Here is a 24163-nt window from a genome sequence, read left to right as displayed (position 1 = left end):
AAATACGGATAGGGAACTTGAATACTTTCTTGGTGACTAGGGAAAACATATTTTACATCTTAACAGTATTCAGCAGTGGTAACTTAGCTCAATATTGTCAATATGATATTTGACTAAATTTTGTCATTAATATAAGTTCATATAAATCTTGTAAACTGACATCATTTGGGTATATTGAGATTCTGGTCTAATGTGAAATGTAATTCACCTTAACTAATGTATCTACTGTTCAATGATAGCACGTACTGGTGATGAAATTTGATTTTCTGTTAAAGTAGTGTACATCCAATTTTGTGATCCATGCTTTGTATTTGGTAGGATTACTAACGAAATGATGCAATGTAACAACCTTTGCAACCAATTACATAATGAAGTTTAGATATATAATCTCTGGGGATATACTATTCAAATATTACTAATATATTGACTGCACTTTCCTTATATATTACTGATTTTCTTTAAAACTATTTACTAATCTTCACTGTAGATGGTTTGTTGTTTTACACTCATTGCTAATAACACAAAAAATTCTAATTTCGATTGGTATTTGAATTTTATATACGACATCTCATTTTAATATGAGCACTCCTATTAGGGTATATATTACAATGCTCTCTCCAGGTCTTTATTTAATAGTTTACTATTGAAGATATAATCATTTGAAGATAGTCGGTATATAAGGTAGTTCCTCTCTTTTTTTGACCATTGTTATAGGTCTTTGTGAGACTCCCTCCAAGATGGCCGCAAGTATTGTAGTCCTTTCTTTATGGTTACTCTTTACATTCCTGTCTGGAAGATGTGATTCTTTGTCAGGACCGGAGCCGAGGATTATGCAGAATCTTTCTTCACTTTTATTGACAGCAGGTTCAAAGTTTAACAAGAAAAAACTACAAAGCCCATGAGACCCACTCCCATGGCAACCAATGTCCAATCACACTGCCGTCCGACCGAATGTATAAATATCCTCATGCGGTGACGTTCTTCCTCTTTCTTCACTGCTCTCTGTCAGATAAGTGCCCCTTCTCTGTAACTCTGAGTTGTTGAGCTAAGAATTGTCTTGTTTGAAAGCGATTTAGTGTTGGCAATATAATTGTTTGTTACGATCGCACGCGCGTGTGTTGGTGTCTTTGTTGCTTGGCAACATCAACGCGCGGTAGGCTTTTGAGCCCGAGCGCGATCGATAAAATAATCTTGGTCGGGTCCACCAGAGGGCGCTCTTTCGCGCGCTCCAGTGCTCCCGAGCATTTTTTCCTTAGCGTTTTGAGTCGCATTTGCGCTCAGACGCTTCGGATTAACGCGTTGGGTTTAAAGTGAGTCCCTGCTCACTTTAAGCCCTTCCAACCCCCGCAGACACCGCGTGTCGGTGTTTTTTCATTGTGGGCCTCAGCTTTAACGGGCGTTCCGCTCGTGAAGGCCCAAACTCTCTGTGACTGCAGGAGTGCGGGGGGGCTGCCCGGTAAGATTAAAAAAGGGCGTTTATTTCCTGCAACCTCCCTACCATGTCCCTCACACACGAGGGCGACGCTTTCCCCACACTGTCCCCGGGGAGGGCTCATCCCAGAGGGCCTTGGCTCCTGAGATGGACCTCCTGCTGACGCAGGCTATTAATAGGGCTCTGGGGCCCTTGCAAGACAGCGTGGCCAGATTATCGGACCACGTGTTTAAGGGAACAGGGATGGGACTGACGGGGACTGACCTACAGGGAGAGGCAGTCCCCAAGAAATCTCGCAAGCGTGTCGCGGGGCACCTGGAAGGATTCGGTCGTCTGACTGAATCCTTCCGTAAGAGTGCGCGCACGTTACAGCAACCACCCTTCCGGGAGGGGTCTGAGCCCGGAGAGACCGGTGAAGTGTTTCACACCAGATCGGACCCGGCCCAGGGGTCCCCCAAGCGGGTCGTGAGGGACACGGATGGGGATTCTTCCTCTAAAGAGGATCAGGAAGCAGGGCGTCCTTGGCGCCCGTCTTCTAATTTATCAGACCCGCCTGAGACTGAGGACTCGGAGGCGGAAATGTTCCACCCAGAGGACTTATACCACCCCGCTCTTCGGAGTGGCACCCGGATAAGAAGGTGGCAGATTATGTGGCCAGCAAAATTCGTCAGCCCCTAGAGAAGGAAGTTCGGGCTAGATTACAGGCGTAATGCCCACACCCGACTCTTCCAGATCGAGTGGCGGCTACCCCTGATCTGGATCCCAAGATGTGTACTTTCTTCGGGAAGTACGTCAAGGACCCGAAGAAGGGTATCGATCGTTCCTGGAGGGGATGCCAGGATAAGTTACTGGATGTCCTGGGTCCCCTCACGCAGATCATACAGCTTGCCGAACGGGCTAAGCGGTCCAACTCTCCCTTACCCACAGATATTGTGGCGGGATGGGCCCAGAGGGCGGTCTGCTTGTTGGGGAACGCGAATTGCGCTCTCTCTGCGGAGAGGAGAAGATCATTACTTATTAAAAAAGACCCTAAGTTAGGAGAACACTCCAACTCAGAGGCAGGGGCGGTGGCCCAAGGGAACTTGTTTGGAGATCCTTTCCTGAAGGAGCTGAGCAAGTTCGTAGCAACCTTCTCGGCGCTCGATAAGGCGCAGAGCTCAATTAAGAAGATCTTTCCTGGAAAGGTTTTCGGCGCGGCCGGACGAGGCAGGGGTCGCTCCTCCGGCCGTGCGTTCCAGCAAGGCCCCTCGCCCTACCCACCGCGAAACAACGGATGGCGGGATGGCCGTCAGGGTACCTTTTTCCCCAACCGGGGTAGAGGGAAGTCCAAGAGATCCGCCCGTGGTGGAGCGAACACCCCCGGAGGCGTTAACGGTGAGTGTTACCCTTTTTCCCCCTCGCACTCTAAGAGGGAGGCTACGCTTCTTCGCCCACAAGTGGGCCTCCTTAACGTCAGATGCTTGGGCGGTCACGGGGTTCCACATAGAATTTTTGGGGACTCCAGTTCAGGACTTTCCTCCACGGCCCTTGGTTTTCTCAGGCGCGGAAGCAACATTGATAGACGCAGAGGTTCAGGAACTCCTTCAGAAGGAAGCTATCCACCCGTCGACGATCCGCCCCAGGGGTTTCGTGAGCAATCTGTTCCTCGTAGAAAAGAAGGACAAAGGGTTTCATCCCGTTATCAATCTCAAGTCCTTCAACGAATGGGTGGTGTACCGCCACTTCAAAATGGAGGGCATTCACATGCTCAGGGATCTCTTACTGCTTGGGGATTGGATGGTACGGTTGGACCTCAAGGATGCCTACCTTACGGTCCCCATCTTTCCTCCTCATGGCCGGTTCCTGCAGTTCATCTGGAGAGGACAGGAATTCGAGTTTGCTTCCCTGCCGTTCGGCCTGTCGTCGGCCCCGTGGTGCTTCACGAAGCTACTCAAGCCAGTAGTAGAATACCTGCGAGCTCGGGGGATTCGCTTGATTATTTACCTCGACGACATCCTCCTGATGGATCAGTCGCACTTGCAGGTCGTATCCAATGTGAACATAAGTATTCAACTTCTGCAGGATCTGGGGTTCGTGATCAACTCACAGAAGTCGGAACTGCTTCCTTCGCAGTCGATGACCTTTCTGGGGTTTCTCATCGATTCCCAGGCAGCCTCCCTCAGTCTCCCGGGCCCGAAGATCAAGAAGATCAAGAAGGAACTGTCCACGGTCTTGAGACGGGACAGGATCAACCTGAGGCAGTTGGCCAGGGTGGTGGGGCTCCTCTCCTCCTCGATCCAGGCCATCTTCCTGGGCCCTCTCCATTACAGGGCCCTGCAGCGTCTCAAGGCCCATCATCTACAGAGGGGCCTTTCGTACTCGGAGCTGATAGCTTTGTCCCAGGAGGCGCGGACGGAGATCCAGTGGTGGCTGGACCACATGGAAGCGTGGAACGGCAGAGCGATATTCGGGGCCGCCCCCGATCTGATCATAGAGTCGGACGCCAGTCGATTCGGCTGGGGAGCTCGTTGTGGGGACATCTCCTTCGGGGGCCACTGGACCCAGCAGGAGCTCGATCTCCACATCAATTGTCTGGAACTCCTCGCGGGTTCGTTTGCGATCAGATCCCTGACGCGGGACAAGGTTTCTTGCTGCGTGCTTCTAAGGATGGACAACGTCTCAGCGGTACAGTATATCAACCGCTTGGGGGGGACCCGCTCGAGGGCCCTAGCGGAGTTAGCAAAAGATTTTTGCCATTTTTGCCTGCAGCGTCAAATCTCGGTCACAGCGGAGTATCTTCCGGGGTCCCAGAACGTCCTGGCGGACTGGAACTCCAGATATCTGGAGGATCCCAGCGATTGGCGTCTGTTCCTAGCTCTGTTGGATCGTTGGAGTCCTTGTACAGTGGACCTCTGTGCGTCCAGGTGGAACACTCAGCTTCCTCGCTATTTCAGCTGGCGCCCGGATCCCGGGGCGAGCGCAGTCGATGCTTTCCTTCAGAACTGGGGCCGGGATCAGAACTATGCGTTTCCCCCTTTCCTTCTGATTCCGAGAGTAACAGCTCAGGTTCGTCGCTAGGGGGCGACAGTCATTCTGATCACACCGCTCTGGCGGTCTCAAGTTTGGTTCCCAGCACTTCTGGAGCTCTCTTGCGACCTTCCTATTCTGCTTCCGGTTCGTCCGAACATACTGTCGAATCCAGAGGGGCAATTCCACCCGTTAGCTCTTCAGGGCCATCTCTCTCTAGTGGCCTGGCGGATTTCAGGGAACGCTGGGCAGACCACAGACTTTCACGGGAAGCTGAGGATTTCATCAGACAGGCATGGGCCCCTAGTACTTGCAAGAGGTACAGATCAGCCTGGAACGGCTGGGCTCGTTGGTGTCTGGCAAGGTACTTTGATCCCTTGGGGGCCAAGATTACCGATATCTTGAACTTTCTGACTGGCCTAGCGGCTTCTGGCCAATCCTATTGCTCAGTAAATTCTTTTCGTTCCGCGATTTCAGCAGGACACCCTCCGATTGATGATCGTCCCGTAGGAGAACACCCGTGGGTGTGAAAGCTATTGAAGGGCATTCGCATGGCTAAACCACCGGAACCCAGGTATACCTCCCTGTGGGATGTTGATCAGGTTTTACGCTTCTTGATCGCATGGCCGGATAATCAACACCTGTCACGTAAACAGTTATCGGCCAAACTGGCAATCTTGCTCTGTCTCATCTCATGCAAACGGGTCTCCGATGTCAGGGCTCTAGATGTATCCGCTAGAGTTTTTTCGCCGGAGGGAGTTACTTTCACGATTTCACGGCGTACAAAGTCTAGTACCAGGTCAGTAACCTATCCTGCTTTTGAGCATACACCAAAGCTATGTGTAGTTAGATGCTTAAGGAGATACGAAGAGGTGATGGCGGAACTTCGGCCGTCGGGGAGAGGCAATTGCTCATTTCCATCAAGAAGCCTTTCAGAGCGGTCTCCTCCCCTTCTATCGCCCGGTGGGTCAGGTGGATCCTATCGGAATCGGGCATTAATGTCCAGCTGTTCGGAGCTCACTCCACCCGAGGGGCCATGGCTTCTAAGGCTATCCAAGTAGGCGGTAGATTGGAAGACATTATGAATGCGGCCGACTGGTCCTCTGAGTCGACTTTTTTAAAAAGTTCTATTTTAAACCTATTCATGAAGCCGCTTCGTTGGTGGTGAGTAAGCTTTGAACATGCATAATCCTCGCCTCCGGTCCTGACATAGAATGAGAAATTTCCTAGCTAGCGTGAAGGAAAGTTTCAATTCTATTAAGGACACGGAGGCGAGGATTATCCCGCCCGCCACGGTGGCCATGGCACCCGCCCGGAGCGAATTCATCCATTGAGAGGTGGTATAATCAGTTTTCTTTATGTAAATTCAAGTTGCGATGCCATGTGTTTTACCTAATTTTGGTACTATTAGCTTTGTTTGCTATGTTGGTCATGGGACTACGAGTTTGTTTGTATGATTTGTTGACTTTGCGGATTCGATTGCTTACCTATTATTCACTTTGTTCTTAGGAGTGAGTCCTGCGACTACATAGTGATGATCCACGTCAGTTCGCAGTGAAGACGAGGAAGAACGTCACCGCATGAGGATATTTATACATTCGGTCGGACGGCAGTGTGATTGGACATTGGTTGCCATGGGAGTGGGTCTCATGGGCTTTGTAGTTTTTTCTTGTTAAACTTTGAACCTGCTGTCAATAAAAGTGAAGAAAGATTCTGCATAATCCTCGCCTCTGTGTCCTTAATAGAATTGAAACTTTCCTTCACGCTAGCTAGGAAATTTCTCATTCACTCTAAAGATGGCCGCCATAACTCTTGGTCCTTCTTTTATTTTTACCATTGTTATAGGTCTTTGTGAGACTCCCTCCAAGATGGCCGCCAGTATTGTAGTCCTTTCTTTATGGTTGCTTTTTACATTCCTGTCTGGAAGATGTGATTCACTCTAAAGATGGCCGCCATAACTCTTGGTCCTTCTTTTATTTTTATTTCAGTTTTGATACGTTATTCCTCTAAGATGGCCGCCAATATTGTAGTCCTTTCTTTATGGTTACTTTTTACATTTCAGTTTGGAAGATGTGATTCACTCTAAAGATGGCCGCCATAACTCTTGGTCGTTCTTTTATTTTTACCATTGTTATAGGTCTTTGTGAGACTCCCTCCAAGATGGTCGCCAGTATTGTAGTCCTTTCTTTATGGTTACTTTTTACATTCCTGTCTGGAAGATGTGATTCACTCTAAAGATGGCCGCCATAACTCTTGGTCCTTCTTTTATTTTTATTTCAGTTTTGATGCGTTATTCCTCTAAGATGGCCGCCAATATTGTAGTCCTTTCTTTATGGTTACTTTTTACATTTCTGTTTGGAAGATGTGATTCACTCTAAAGATGGCCGCCATAACTATTGGTCCTTCTTTTATTTTTATTTCGTCTGTGGTCTCATATAAGGAACCCAGACATGAACACTCGAGTTTTGATACTTCATCGATACACACGCGTACTCGCGCTTCACGTTTTGACTCATTGGAAGGTGGATTGATATAACTGATATCAGCAGATAAGTTGCTTAACGGAATTATTCTGGGATTCGTTTGTAAGGAATACTTATGATATAGGACACATCTACATATATGTTTAGCCCTGATGAAGTCATTGGGAAATTCCCAGATGAAACACGTGTTGGCTATCAATTTGGATGCTGCTGCTAAAAGCTATATCATCTTTTGAAGAATATGATTGAACTTTGATTAGAGAAATCTGGACTTGGACTTTGGATCATAGCAATCTTGGAACAACAGATCAATTAATTCTACTATTTGGATTTGGACAGTGATACTGTAATTGGGGATTATGTTGGAAATAATCCTATTAATTTTCAGAAATATATGACATAACATTGCCTATGTATACTGACTCATGAGTACTATTATTTTTCATGTTATAATGAGTGCCTCTTGTACTTTATATTTGCAATAGTGCTTTTAGCATCTATCAAGACCTTTTGAGTGTGGTCTTTCGAGAGTGCACCATTTCGAGATTCGACATTCTTCGTTGATATTCACCTCGCTACCCAGAGCACCTAGTTTTCTCCCAGTACAATACACCCACATGTAGTTAGACATCTGATTTTTATGCAGATGCTTCCTTTCATTGGAGCTGTCCTGGATACGGTACAGTTCAGGACCTCCACTCCATTTCAAGAAGTCCAGGACATTTGGGCAATCACTCTGATATTTCTGTCTCAGTGAGAGTTACACTAAGGCTTCTTGGCCTTTTAGCCTCCTGCATTTTCCTTATTGAGTATACGAGATGGCCTAAGCAGCCCTGCAATGGAATCTAAAGTTCCAATGGTCCCAGCACCAAGGATACCATTCTGACCTGAAGCAAGGAGCAGTGGTGGCTACTTGACCGCAAATGCACCAGCAGCAGGCCCCTCTCCACTACCCTCCCAGAACTGAAGTTGGGGGAGGTCATTTAGGGGAGGTGAATATTATAGGAGCCTGGTTTCGATGGAAACCTGACTCCATATCAACTATCTGGACTTATGAGCCATTCCATTGGCTTTGAAGGCTTTCCTACCATCCCTTAAATGGAGCATGGTGCAGACAGCACCACCATCATGTGATACCACAAGAAACAGGGTGGAGTGGGGTTTTGGGCCCTGTGCCAGGAGGCTTTGCACCTAGAAAGGTGGTTGGAACATCAAAGCATCTTCTGGATTATGGACCACCTTTAAAGCAGAGTGGAAGAGTTTAGCGGATGGTGCCTTGAAAAAGACAAATCATGACTACTTCTAGAGATGGTGCAGGACATCTTCCAGTAGTGGGGCGATCCCTGGTTAGATCCTTTTGCCACCATCAATAATGCGCAGTGTCAGCAGTTTTGTACTTTGGATTTAGACTCTTGAATGCCGTCCCACCTCTACCTCCCCTGCCCCAGGTTCTGAAAAGGATCAGGAATGACCAGGTCTAAGTCATGCTGGTGGCATGAGCACCTGTCCTCTGATCAAGCTTCCACTTTGGAATGATTTCCTGTCTCAGCTGTGTCTTCCACATCTACTCAATCTACACATTCATACTTTGAGTTTCAGCACAGCAGTTGACTGCATTCGATCGGACACCTGAAGTGGTGGATGGCATTGTTGCCGCTAAGAGCCCCTTCACAAAGTCCAGTTATTCCAGTTGCTGGAACAGATTTGTAGACTTCTGTGGTGTCTGCAAGACTGACCTTTTACAAGCCAAGTTGTCAGCTGTTTTTTTTGTTTATTTCATTTTGCTTCTGGCCCACCAAGGCCTTGCATTGGGCACTATTTAAAAGTTATTTGTCTGTCCTTTCAGCCTTTCTATGTTTGCAGAACCACCTGATATATTATTTTAATCACCTGATGTGATGGTATTTATTAAAGGTTTGACACACCCATTCCTTCTGAAACTATTTGTGATGCCACAGTGGGACCTTAACTTACTCTTAACATTTATCATGGTTACAACCACAACCTTCAAGCAAATGCATAGTTGTGATTACGTCAGCTTGTTGCTTGAGTGAACTACAGGCACTTTCAGTGTTTCCGCCATATACCTCCTTTTTCCGGAGAAGTTGGTTTAGAGGATTTGAGAGGCATTTTTACCAAAAGTAGTGGCTCCCTTTTACTTTGGTCAATCCATCACCCTCCCTGAGTTCTTTGCCCTGTCAACCCTGGGAAGAGTAGGATAGACTCCATCGGCTTGAACCCAAAAGGGTATTAAGATTTTACATTGATCAAACCAAGGAGCTTACCAAAGGTAAGTAACCTGCAAATATACATAATAAACCCCTGTTACACCAGTAGCACCACAGACCGAAATTGTTTCATCTGTTGCAGAGCTGCATAAATGCAATAAATGTATATACTGTTTGCGACACCTTTATAAGAAGAAGGGCGGGTAGAGCTTGGCTGTGAAGGAAATGGCTGCATTCTGCTACAGCTCTGGGCTGCCTCACTGTTGGAATGCTGTACAAAAAAAAGGAACCCCGCATCACCCCTGTGGAAGATAGCACCTAGCTTCAGAGGTGCAGATGTTGCCTGACCCCCATTTGAAATTTTAGTAAACCACCTCACAGATTATTCTTCCTATGGAAGATTCATCGCCACCACTGTCTGCTTTGACAGTACACACTTATTCTACCAAAAGCATTTGTGACACAGGACAATATTACCAATCTGTGATCACCCAATGTACCATTATTTTTTACATTGCTACAATATTCTGAAACTATTTACCGACTTGCAGATTGGTGCTATGTTGTGTTGGGCAGTGTTAGACTTTTCATCCTTGGCGTGGTCTCCCTTAACTTTTTACCTCTGTTTCCCAGGTTGTTGATGTGTGCTGGACTCTGTTTTTGCTGTTTTTGTTTCTCTGGGCACTACACCTCTGCTATCCAGTGCTAAACTGCATGTGCTTCTATACAAAATGTGTATGTAATTGGTTCATCTATGATTGGCATATTTAATTTACTAGTAAGTCCCTAGTACAGTGCACTAAAGGTGCCCAGGGCCTGTAAATCAAATGCTACTAGTGGGCCTGCAGCACTGGTTGTGCCACCCACATTAGTAGCTCTGTAAACATGTCTCAGACCTGCTACTGTAGTGTCTGTGTGTGCAGTTTTAAACTGCCAATTCGACTTGGCAAGTGTAACCACTTGTCAGGCCTAAACCTTCCCTTTTCATACATATAAGACACCCCTAAGGTAGGCCCTAGGTAGCCCCATGGGCAGGGTGCAGTGTATGTTTAAGGTAGGACATATACTAATGTGTTTTATATGTCCCATCAGTGAAATACTGCTAAATTCGGGTTTCACTGTTGCAAGGCCTATCCCTCTCATAGGTTAACATGGGGGCTACCTTTAAATAGGATAAAGTGTAGATTCCCTTTGGGAGCGGATAGACATGTGGAGTTTGGGGTCTCTGAGCTCACAATTTAAATAATACTTCTTTTAGTAAAGTTGATTTTAAGAATGTGGGTTTGAAAATGCCATTTTTTAGAAAGTGAGCATTTTCTTGTTTAAACCATTTGGTGACTCTGCCTGTTTGTGGATTCCCTGTATGGGTCAGTTTGACAGTTGGGCTGTTTGCACCTCTCTCTAGACAGTGAAACAAAGGGAGCTGGGGTGTAGCCTGCATATCCTGATGAGCCATTTGTGCTAGAAAGGAGGGGAAGAGTGGTCACTCGCACCTGAAAGGGCTGTGCCTGCCCTCACATAATGCAGTCTCCAATCCCCTGTTGTGTGTCTGGGCCCTGGTCTGGGCAAGGCAGGATTTCACAAACAAGAGAGACTTTTCTTTGAAATAAGCCTACGTCAAAGGGCAAAATGGGTATCAGAAGGGCACCCAAAACCACAGACTGTAGATCACTTCTGGAAGGAACCTCTGCCTGGAGAAGAGCTGAGGAAGAAGCGCTGCCCTGCCTGTGACTGTGCTTTGTGGAGCTATCCTGCAGTTGCTGCTTCTGCCTGTGCAAGAGGACGAAGACTGGACTTTGTGTGCCTTCCTGCTTGTGAAGAACTCTCCAAGGGCTTGAAACTGAGCTTGCCTCCAGTTGTTGAAGTCTCAGGGACAGCAAAGACTTCTCTCTTCCAGCACCTGGAGCCTCTGCTGAGACTCCTGCCCTGCCAAGTGGTCCTGTATCCAGTTCCTGGGGCCTTGGCAGGTGAAGCTGGTGGGCCAAGGTTGGAAATCCACGCACAGATCGCCATGCAGGGAAATTTCCGATGCATCCTCTGAGAGCAGCTTAAGAAACAACGCGCCGCCGGCTACACGGCTGAAATAGACACAGTGCTTGCAGTGCGGCTGTGAAATCAACACATGCAGCTGGAGAAACGACACTTGACATCGCTGACGGAGGCTGCAACGACGCAACATCGCTGGGCGCAGAAAAACGCAAGTCTTCCTTGAGCCCAAGGTGATTTGTCCGGATCAACGCATCTTTCTTCTGCAGGGAAAGAAATGACGCACGCCGATCAGACCGGAGAAGGAGAAACGACGCATGACCTCGCTTGCGGGTGAGAAATCGCCGCATCGCTTACCTTTATCGGCACACACTCGCCAATGCAGGTTATTTCAAGGCAACCCAGGTACATTTTCACGCTAACAGCGTCAGCATTGTGTTTAAAAGAACATGAATACTCTTTTTGCATTTTAATTAATAACTTGACTTGTGTATGGTGGATTTTTGTCGTTTTGGTCTTGTTTTGTTTAGATAAATATTTTACATTTTTCTAAACCTGGGTTGTGTCATTTTGTAATGTTTTCATTAAATTACTGCGTGTGTTGGTACAAACTTTACACCTAGCACTCTGAAGTTATCCTGCCTGCTCGTGCCAAGCTACCAAGGGGGTGAGCAGGTGTTAGCTAAGGGTGCTTCTCTTTTACCTTGACTTGAGTGAGGGTCCTTGCTTGGACAGGCAACCAAAGACCCCATTTCTAACAGGCAGAATCAAAAACAATAACATTATTGTGATCTGCAGAGGCTGCCCTATTTGTTTATACACTTTAGACCAAATAGACTGTTTTCTATGGCAAGTTGCCCTTCTTTCATTTTCTATTGGCAGCAACTATATACAAATTGATATAAGATCTTGGGGGCATGTTATTGAGTTTCTCTTGTACTGGATGACCAAAGTTACTATGCTGCCTAACTCAGTACTAATTGGTGGCAGTACTTCACAATCTCCCTTAACTCTGTCTAAACAGAATTAAAATCTGCTATAACTATCCACTATGAGTGGGCGTTTCTTTTTTTAGACTGACCAAAATGTTGAGTGCCTTCCCAACACGTGCCAGACGGTATGGTTTTAAGTTTGAATTGCAACAAGAAGATACACTCAAAAACCCCATCTCATGTTGAATGCTACATCAACTCACCATTTGTGCTCAATGGGCCCCAAGCCAAAACCTGCCAACAGGCAACATAGCCATGATTATTCTTAAAACATTTGTGATGGGACTGAAAGCTATCATATCTTCTATGATGATATGACTCAACTTCTGAAAATAACAGGATGGTAAACATATGCAGTCAGAATTGACAACCATATAATTGAAACTGGAGAAAATAGATGCTCGTCTGAATGACCTAGAGCATAGATGGAAGGAATTCCCAGACAGAATTAATGATATGTTGTGTGTACAGAAGACAATAACAGACCTATTAGACTGTAGCAGAAAGGATAAAAGAGGGATAGCGTGTTGTCCTTCTTTCTTCGGAAATTATTGAGCATCGATATCCCTTCTCTGCTAGAATTCCAAAGGTCCCGCAGACTATGAACCCAGAAGACAAACAGCCCAAGACTGGTGATCATATGTTTTGTGCACCACCAACAAGTCTGCTTATTCTCCACACCGCAAAAAGGAATTATCCTTTTTATGGTGTGGAGACTTTTCTAGAAAAGACAACATTGTATGAAAGAAATGTTTGGCCCTGCAGCCCACCTTAGAAATAGGTCATTAAATATGGCCTCCTGGAATAGCCGTAATGATCACAACCATGGAGGGTCGAACTAAGTAATACAATGACCCATTAGTACTAGAACATTTCCTACCTACTCTGAAATCCAATGGACCTGACGCTAGATCTGCTCTAAAATCTACGAGACTGGCTCCTTTGGAATCTATGCAGATAATAATTTTATGGTAGATTTTGTCAAGACAGGAGGCTAGCATCATAAATAAACCTTTATTCAGTCTTTCTGAGCATCATCTTGAAAGATTCCAAAACAGAACCTTGAAACATCACAATGAATTATAACTCGGTCCCACAAAAGCAGCCTGTCCTCCATTTTCTTCCTATTTTGTTTGCTGCTTCTGAGCAGATAAGTATTACAGTTAATTAAGTGGTATTTTGACTGTTTGAAATATTTCTGAATGTTTTGGTTAATTAGAATGTTGGGAAATGAGTGTGTTTTTAAAAGAAACCCAATGTATTGTGTAGTAATCGAGTCAGGACAGCTTAAATTAGGTTCTTTATTTACAGCCCCAGACACGTAATACCTCTGGATCCACTCCGCATCTTTTCCTTAACTGTCAAACCCCCGAATCCTCAACCCACAACATTCTATGTTTCCTCATGCACTGTGGAATCCAAGAGACGTGCTGGCTTGTGAACAACGTGACTGTGATTCACATTACAGCACATCTTCCTCTTTTACATGTTCAATTGAAATAAACATACACTTAATAACTGATATCTTATCACATACATGAACTAACAAACAAATACATTTTTATAAACACAACACAATGGATGAATGACTACTAACTCTTCAGACTAACAACTCCTCTAGCCTGTGTGGTGTTAAGTAGTATGAACACATACAAAATCATCAAACCTTTTTGGTTTGGAAATGATTCTACCAAATCTTCCAGTATTGGTTTGGCTGTTCTTGTTTGTATTATTCTGCAAGTTTTGAGCACCAGAAGTTTCATCGTCCTGAAATGAAGTCTGATCCCTCTTATCAGTTTGTGCATCTGAATTAGGCACTTCCTTATCCACTTCAACATCAGTTTCTAACCAATCATAATTCTTGACTGTCTCTCTCTCTCAGCTTCTATGTCATTCCTACACTTTGCGATTCTGCCCAAATGCCACACTTTCCCATCGCTTAACTTAACTGAGTTACGGAACACTTCCCACACTCTGAGAGGCTCAGAAAATCTACTTTCTCCCTTCTGAACTTTCCTTTCTTTCCTAACTCTAACCCAATCTCCCCATTTCACATTAGATTCTCTGGTTCTGATTTTCTTGTCATACCATTCCTTATATGCTTGCTGGGCCAAATTAATTTTCTTTCTCACTTTCTCTGGTGACCACTCAGCCTTTTTTACTGAAGATAACCAACCAAGATCTTTGCCAATAGCTTCACGACCCCTCATCAAAGAGAATGGGCTTTCTTCCGTGACACTACTAGGAGTAATTCTATAAGCCCAAATTAACTTATACAATTCACTTTCCCAGTTCAAACCATTACTTTTAGCCAATTGGATGCTACCTTTGATGACCCTGTTGAAGCGTTCTACTAAACCATTTTCCTCTGGATGGTACAAAGAGGTTGTTTTGTGAACGATACCATTCCTTTAAAAAAATGTCTTGAATTTCTCAGCAATAAATTGAGGACCATTGTCAGTAATTATTATCTTAGGTAGACCTTCTCTCATAAAAATTCCATCTAAAAATGAAATGATCCTTACACATTCGGCCTTATGCACAATTTCAATCTCTGGCCATTGTGAATAATGGTCTACTGCAACCAGAATGTATTTATATTCCCCCTCATTGCATTCCACCGGACCTACTACATCCAAACCAATTTTCTCCCAGGACATCTCAGGGCATATAATGGGTAATAGAGGTGGTTTAAACGTTTTCTGACATTTATCAGACTTATTACACTCCATACAGTCTTGTATTTTCCTTTCAATTTGTGTACCAATACCCGGCTACCAATACTTGTTTTTGACTCTTTGTTTATTTTTTGATATTCCAAGATGCCCTTCATGATATAAATCAAGCATTTTCCTCCTAAGAGATACTGGAGGTACTGCTCTCCCACATCTGAACATCATGTCATTCTCTAAACTAAGTTCATTTCTTATTTCCCAGAATGTTTTTTCATCTGTCCCTAGTTCTTTTTTGTTAGGGCAACCCTTGTTTATGTAATATGCTATTTCTTTTACTTTCTCATCATTATTCCAGACCTTTTTCCATTTTGTAATGTCAATGCCTTCCATTCCATCATTAAATAATCCAGCCACGCAGCTTTCATCATCCAACACTTCATCTGTATCACTTACAGGTAATGACATTCTACTTAAAAAATCGGCTACTCTGTTTTTGACCCCCGACCAATACTGAACATCATAAGTAAAGTCTAACAATTTTACTGACATTCTGCTCAATCTTGGGGAGGCATTTAGCAAGCCTGCAGTTGTTAACACTTTTGTCAAAGGTTTATGATCCGATCTTAACAGTACATGGAGTCCCCACACAAATTGTCGAAAATAATTCAACGCCCAAACACAAGCCAGTGTTTCCCGTTCTATAACCGAATATTTTTCTTCAGCTGGAGTCAACGAGCGTGATGCAAAGGCAACAACCCATTCTTTGTTCACATCGTCACACTGGGTCAATATCGCACCCAATCCTTTATTGCTTGCATCAGTTGTAACAATGGTCTTGCATTTTGGGTCAAACCCTTTTAGAAACGGTGCACTACAAATATCCTTTTTCAAATTTTGAAATGCATTTTGACAATCTTTTGACCAAAGAAATTTTGTTTTGTTTTTAAGTACTTGTCGTATATGGTACTTTTTAAAAACATATCCATAATTAACTTAGAATAACATTCGATTAAACCCAGAAAAGCTCTTACATCATCTTTCCCAGTTGGACATGGAACATCTTTTGATGGCTTCCACTAGAGCTTGTTTAGGTTTAATGTCATGTTTGCTGATACTATGGCCCAAGTATTCCACTTCATTTTGAGCAAATTTGCACTTACTATGTTCTATTGTTAACCCCTTTTCCTTAATAGTTTCCAAAACTAGTTTCAACTTGTTGTCATGCTCCTCCTTATTTTTCCCCATAATCAGGATATCATCTTGAAAAAACATCACTTCATCGATTCCACTAAAGAGGTTACTCATAATCCTCTGGAATATCGCAGCAGCTGATGCCAAACCAAAAGGTACCCTGGTAAATCGATAATATCCAAAAGGTGTTATGAAAGTTGTGTATTTTTTACTATCCTAGTGTAAGGGCACCTGATGATAAGCGGATTTTAAATCAATAGTTGAAAACCAGCCCACATCTTTTGTTGCAGCAAACATTTCATTAATACGGGGTAAGGGATACTGATCAACTAGAATGTTTTTATTTAATTCTCTAAGGTCCACACACAATCTTACCTTCCCATTGGCTCGCCTAACTACCACGAACGGAGATAGCCATTCAGCTGATTCAACTTGCTCAATAATGCCATCCTCCTCCAGTTTCGCCAATTCTTGGCGAACCTCCTCTTTAATGGACAAAGGTATGTGCCTGACTTTATGAACACACGGTATCGCTGAAGACTTTAATTCTATTTTGTGTACAAAATCATTAAGCCTCCCTATCTTCCCAGAATATACTTCCGGATATGCCTCAAACCATTCTTCTTTCTTTATATTGATATTACTCTGAACCGACAACACTGGTTCTGGGTTGTTAGGATCTAATATTATTCCTAGTTCACCCTGGTCAGCCCAACCTAAGACTGACAGTCCCTTTTTAGATACGTACAATTTGCACTTGGCCTTTCTATCCTTGAACTGAAATTCTAGTTCACGGAAACCCAAAAATTCAATTCTGTTTCCTGTATAACTCTTGGCTACTACCTCAGATTTGTTAAGATGTGTGCCTAATTCTCCCGCAATTTTTTTTTTCACACATCCTCATTCACTATGGTAAAGGGTGATCCAGAATCTGCAATTACATTAATCATCACCCACCCAACATTCAATTCACACATAGGTTTCCTCCTCTTAACTTGCTCTACATCTAAGATGTCATATTCAATGCAAAAAACATGGTGTACATTGGTGTTCTCATAATCATCAGAATCGGAGTGACTGTCCTCCCTAATACATTTAATGTTCATTTTGTTGTTGCTGTTTTTTCTTCTGCAAGCCTTTGCATAATGACCTACCACATTACAATGGGAACACTTTTGATTTCTTGCAGGACATTTCTTAAAGAATGCTAAATGGTCAGTGCTCCCACACCTGTAACACCTTTTTTGACCCACATTCATAGTTTTAAAATCTCCAACAACTTTACGTCTGGTGTTCGTGTCTTCTTGTAGACCTTTCTTATCTTCATCCACTTTCCTGTATTTTGTACTTGAAATTTTGCTAACTTCTTTTACTTCCTGTTTTTCACCCATAACTGCTTTGGCACATCTTCCTGTGAGTTCCGCTTTCTTTACCAGAGCGATTACCTCCTTTAAGGGTGCTTCACCGTTGACCCACAATTTATCCTGGATATTTGGATTGCTTGCATGCATAATGATTTGGTCACAAATTAGTTCTTCATGCAGAGATCCAAAATGACATGTTAATGCTAGATTACGAAGTGCTCCCACATAGTCATCAACGCTTTCAGATTTACCCTGCTTTCTCTGGAAAAACTTGTACCTATCCACAGCAACACACACAATAGGTGAAAAATGTGAATCAAGGTCTTCTAATGCATGCATAAATACATCTCCACCCTCTTGTGGTTTCTTTTTTACTTGGTTGTACGTCTTAAGCCCTCCTGGACCTAAGCAATATAGTAATACCTTCTTCTTTTTCTCAGGAGAGAAATCTTCTTCTTCAAAAGTGTCAATATAATTGCAAAAGTATTCTTTCCATTCCTTCCAAGGCATAGTGGGTTCACCATTTGCAGGTAAAAATGATTGTGGATGAGTTAAATTTAATGTAGTTAATGCACACATGTTTGTTGAGAAGCGTGAGAACAAAAGGTTAAATATAATGTACTTCCTGAAACTTTTTTATTTTTTTAATTTATTTATTTATCAATTTTATCAACTTACAACAATGCAACAGCAATCCCCCCAAAGCAGCACAATTCAACATATAACAGCTGTCCACAGTTAATCTCTACATACGTTTAGTGTAGGGAGATCAAATAATTACACAATGATCATTGCAGACCATTTGTTCTTCTAAGTTCCTTTCCACCATTGGATGCCGCATCCATATCAGATTATCACGGGGCCATTATATTAACCATGGTGCAATAATAACAATATGCAGCCAGTGGAGGGATATCAACAAACACACAGAGAAAAGAAAAAAAAAAAAAAAAAGGGGGGAAGGAAAGGCAGGCGGTTGGAACAGGCAGTCAACAGCAAACATTCACCTTTCAGGCATAAATGCCAGCGTACCAAGAGGGGGGGGCAATAGTTCAGACCGGACTTCTTTGAGTATTTCGTTCACTCGTCCTGAGCCGCCAGGTAATTATCTAACGGGGCCCAGATATTCCTGGGTCTGGACCCTTCAGGCATCAAATTCCAGAAGACCACGAGCTGATCATGACAAAAGGCAGCATCTCGCAACCATTCTGAACGACGTGGTACTCTCTTTCCGCCCCAACATATGGCCACTCTACGCTTGGCCAACAACAACAGCAGTCCCACCAAGCGTCTATTTGTTGCCCGGATATCCTCCACGCACCCAAGCAACGCGGTTCTAGGAGTGGCAGGAATTTCTGTATCGACCATTTCAGAGATTGCATCAAACACAGCCACCCAGAAAGCATTAATATCTGCACACTCCCATGCCAAATGTAAAAAACCAGCTTCTGGGGCCCGGCAGCGCATGCAGCACGCATCTTCACGTAGCCCCCGAGAATGGAGCCACACTGGAGTATAATATATTCTATGCAAAAACTTAAAATGCAACAATCTGAGTCTATAATTGGGCGTCAGCGCTCTCATATGAGCACAGCAGCCACGCCACAAAGCTTCCGAAATGGGCTCACCCAAATCTGCCTCCCACGCTAATCTAGACGGCTCCCGAAAGTTACTCCCCCGCTCCTGCATGCAGTTATAGAGTCTGGTGACCAGCCCGCTGGAAGATTGCGCACAGCAAAGGACCTCCAGTGCACGGGACTCCACTGGGGCCTCAGCTGAGTTCCACAGACGGCTCCGCAGGAAAGAGCGGACACGTATCACATACATACGCTGAAGCACCGTACATTCGCGGTCAGTCAGTATCTCGGACACGCTAAGTAAGCGACCATCCACCATCCAATCTCTCATCTCAGTCAGGCCAGCATCCCGAAGAAACCCCCGTACTCCATCATCGCGGTGCAATTGTCCATCAGCTATCGCCATGACCGGCAAGGAGGGGGCGAATGGAATCGCAGCCCCAGACCGCCGCAGCAGTAAGCCCCACGCCCGCAGCGTGCAGTACTTCCTGAAACTTACTTAATCCCAAAATTGTGTTTGACGTCTTCAAAAGTACAAAATTGAATGTGAAATATATAGAAGCATTCACTGTAGGATCGTTGGCCTGTAATTTATTCAAAGCATGTGTGAGCACATATTGATTTGTGCCAGTAGATGGCGCACCAGTATTAACAATGTTGCAGTGTTCCTTGAATGATCACAGTACCATGAAACAATTCGTCGTTCTGCGCTCACAAAATTAATGGTTCGAATTAAGTTAGTGAATAAGGCTGTCAATAACAGCCCGTCTCCACATTGATTCCTTGATCATAGGAATGGGCGCACATACACTAAAAGACAGTCAGCATTTCCTTGAACTAGGTTCTTCCATATATAGACCTGGTGAGAATTTTAAACTCACCCCTTGTATTTCAAAGCATAATGGGGTATCAACACAGGCCAACACACATCACTTTTGAACAATTAATCATGACATGACAAGTCTTACATAACCCTCCGTCGTTTCCTCACAGCTGGTGAACGAATCTCCGTCATTTCATCACAGCTGGTGAATGAATCCCCTCTGACCGCTCTGCATGTCCAGGGCTGTCCCAGCTCGTCACCAATTTCTGTAGTAATCGAGTCAGGACAGCTTAAATTAGGTTCTTTATTTACAGCCCCAGACACGTAATACCTCTGGATCCACTCTGCATCTTCTCCTTAACTGTCAACCCCCGTATCCTCAACCCACAACATTCTATGTTTCCTCATGCGCTGTGGAATCCAAGAGACGTACTGGCTCGTGAACAACGTGACTGTGATTCACGTTACAACATATTGGTTTCTAATTTGCCTTTTATTGCATTTTGATGTAATAATATAGGAGTAGTAATTTATAGTACTTTTATGTTTTAAAGTTTGGTGTATTTTACTAGTTTAATTTTATTGGTAATATTATTTTACACAAAATAAGTAATTGTATTTGCGTTTGATTAACACCCAAAGTTGGGTTTTGTTGTTCCAGAATACCCAGGCTTTTGTTGGCAATTCATTTGAAGCAGCGAGGGGTATCAGCGGCGCCCTGTTTGATAAAATTTGAGCGTGTCTTTAAAGAATTGGTGCTGCATAGCAAGGATTTGTCGAATGGCTCCACATTCACTTAAGGTTGAGCGCGATGTTGTTGCCTTTCTAAAGGCAGATTTCAGAGCTGTTGACTTAAAGGCCAGATGGCAAGCTCGCGTACAGTGTGTTGCTGTTACCTAGGCGTTGCCTAGTAACACACGCTGTTACATTCTTTTTTTTGGAGGATTTAGGCCTTGTATTACAAACATTCAGCCATTTTTCTAAGGGAGATAGTTTATTTAGTAAACAATTTGTGCACCAGCACAGGGTGAAAGGACAGGCATAAGTCTGGTCCATAGGACAATGTAGAAAGACATGCAGCACTGCCCTACACCAATTGTGCATAAACATGAAGTTGGGTGATTTGCCCAAAAAATAAATGAGTGAAGGTGCCAAAGACCTTTTATTTGACCAGGGCATGGTGAAATCTTTGGGGAAGTTTGAACAGATATTCACTAATCTAGATAAAGCCTATTTAAACATGAATAAAGTGTTCAATGTAAATAGTTTTTCCAGTAGGGCTGGAAAGGAGATGGCTACCTTTATGCCGAGCAAATTATACCTCTTGGTATGCTGGATACAATACCAGTGGGAGTTATGGAGGTGGTAACCAAGGCAATTTCTATCCCCAAAGGGAAAGCGCAGCAAAATATCAATCAAATAAAGGTGAAGGGCAGTCACCCAGTTCAGGACAAGGTGAGTGTGAAGATAAATATTGGTTTTACCCCATTAAAGGTGGGAGGAAGATTACAAATTTTCCTAAATCATTGGAAAAAGATAAAGGATGCTTCTGTGTTAGAATCTGTGAGAGGTTACCAAATAGAATTTATGAGTCTTCCTTACCAAACAAGAGAACAAAACGAATTGGTGTCAAAAGTTCACATCTGAATCATTGAAAGCACAGCAGATAAAGGTATAACTCACCTGTAATATGTACTGACCTGGTACTACCTAATCTTACATTAAGCTGTCTACGATTGTAACCAAACAGTAGCAATATTTGTTGCAATGTCGATGACAAATATGAGAATTTTCTCACTCAACATTATTGGCTTAACCAGCTTTATCAAAAGGAAAAAATCCTATGCAAACCTGGCCGTAAACAAACCACCTCTCATTCTACTAGGAGAAGCCCTTATGTCTCCCCGAGAAGCAGCAAAACTCAAAAGAGACTGGGTAGGTAGAGATATTGCATCCTGTGTACCGGTATAAAAACAGGACCAGTAGAATTTCTCATTCACAAAAATGTATCAGTGTGTATCACAAAAACCTGTATTGATGGGCAAGGAGACTAGCTATCTATGCAACAACCTCAGTTTATACTTTATTCAGTTTAAGCCTATAGTAAAGACAAAATGGAATTCTTCTTTAAATCTGAACACAATTCTGCCAGGAGCTGACTGTAACATTGCACTGGGCTGTTTTGGGAAGATCCAGTCCATCAGAAAAGCCTTGAGGCTTCCTTATCAGTCTGACAGTGGATAATGCTGTAGTGGAGACATGATATCTTATCCATTGAACCAAAAGGAAACAGATTTTTCTGTCTTGTGTCAATGGTTTAGAGATGTGAATCGATTATTTCCCTGCCACCATCCACTTTCTGAATATACAGTCTCATTCCTTGTTCAATAATGTACCCTCTGCTCTACATCAAAAGGATATTGCAAGCCTCCACGAAGTTCCATGACCTTATAAAGTAATTCGGCCTTTGACCTTGTTCCTCAACATGGTCATGCAACTGATCAGTGACTTGCAATATCCCTATAAGATATGGCGGGGTGCTTTATCCCATATATTCTTGATATAATTTGTTGAATCACCCATGTACTGAGGCCGTGTGCTCTTTTTGGAGTGGACATGGGTACGTGTTTTGTTCGATGTGGTTCTGTTGAGAGCAGCTCTTTCAATACTCAAGGGGCAGATGATGCCCACCCTTCTGTATCAGTTATTATAATCAGCACACTTTTGGTGATTGCTAGAGGTTACTGATTTGCCATACATTGTTTAGTACTTTTTTGTTTTGTTTGAATGGATGAATGGTAGGATTTATACCGTGCACAGCTACTCCCAAGAGTGACCTGGCGTGAGGATCAAGGCAATTGCAGATTGAGAGCACCACATCTCAACCTACAGAGTCAGGTCTTAAAGGATGTGACTCTGTGCTACTGACCTTATTTTGAATCAAGTTATTACTGACAGTGGTATACACAGCATTTGTGGTTTATAGTTCGCCATTCATTGGTTTGGTCAGTAGTGAGTTTTCCGGTGAGCTGAAATTTGCTGGTTGAAATCGTGTTGCTTGTGCACTAAATTAGCATTAGCAACATGCTAGTGTGGCGTAAAGGAGTAATTTTAAAATGTGTTTGTACTTCTTCTAGTAAGCTGAAGGTGCAATTACCCACAGTATAGACATCATGCTGCCATGGGCATTTTCTGAGGAGACATTGCACATCAGCACTTGATGTTCTAGGGTCTAACGTGCAAGGTCTGGCGGTCCATTTATATCTTTAGATTGTCTTCATGAGTGGCAGACTGTCATGAATCTGATGGACAGGCAAGTGTGAATTCGATATGCGGCAGGTCTTGCTTGTGATAGAAAAAGACTTAGATGAGAAATCTGTCGATTTAGTATTTGCTTTTATATCAATTTCCTACCTTATGGGAGCTTGTGATACAGCCTGAGACGGCCGGCCAAACACACATGCGCACTTAGTGCACTCTCTCTTCATCCCTCTTCCCACGCCCCGAGGCCCAGCCCCACCCCTCCCTTCACATGCTGGATGAGCCAGCAGCAGAAAAATAAAACAATATTGAAATATCATTTTATTTTTCTGCTGCTGGCTCTGAGCCTGGAGGGCGTCGCCCCTCCACCCTTGCGGAGGAGCTGCCCCTGCAAGAGTCTAAATACGTTTTGAACTGGGGCCTGAGCAAGCACAGGGACTTGGATTTTAATGCCTACCAATGCACTCTCCGTAGCCTGTCCCTCAGTTGTGGCTTTGCAGACCCGGAGGGACGGAGAATATGCCCCCCTTCATACTTTGTTCACTCGCAGCTGCGCAGTTTGGACTAGTATTGTTATGTCGACAGTTCCTAGTCCGACTTACTGCCGTTCTCCATTGTAGCCATCTATTTTATCTTTCCTGCCTCTTTGCAAGCTAATTAACGTATTGGGGGGTAAGGGATGGTTATCAACTTGAGTGGAGCAGAGTGCTGAACTATATGGCGGCAGTGGCCATAACCAGAGTAATAAACTCAATTGATATAAATCAGCCTTGTGGCAATTCATCCATTGAAGGGAATAGAAACAAGCATTGGCAAAGCCTATACGTCTTGCCTATGCAATATCTATTGGCTTTGCCAATGATTCTTTACCCATGCTGCAAATGGCTGAAAGGAAAGATAAAAAGCTTTATGACATGGCAAATGTTGACTGTGTTGTAGCTTTTTTTTGTTTTCTTACTTGCAGCTATGCTGCACTGAAGACAACGCTGCTGTATAAGCTATACTATACATACCTGTTGATCTATAGTCTGAAGCCGCAAGCACACTCCTGACCTTTGCATGCCGCCCCCTGCTCAAAACGGGCTAACAAGTTAACATGAAAGGAAGCAAGTAACTAGGGTGTCCTGCACAGTTAACTTTTGGGC

The sequence above is a fragment of the Pleurodeles waltl genome, chromosome 1_2 (genome assembly GCF_031143425.1).
Source record: "Pleurodeles waltl isolate 20211129_DDA chromosome 1_2, aPleWal1.hap1.20221129, whole genome shotgun sequence".
NCBI classification, from domain to species: Eukaryota; Metazoa; Chordata; class Amphibia; order Caudata; family Salamandridae; genus Pleurodeles; species Pleurodeles waltl.
The sequence above is the reverse complement of the archived record's forward strand: the minus strand, read 5'-3'. Positions refer to the sequence as shown.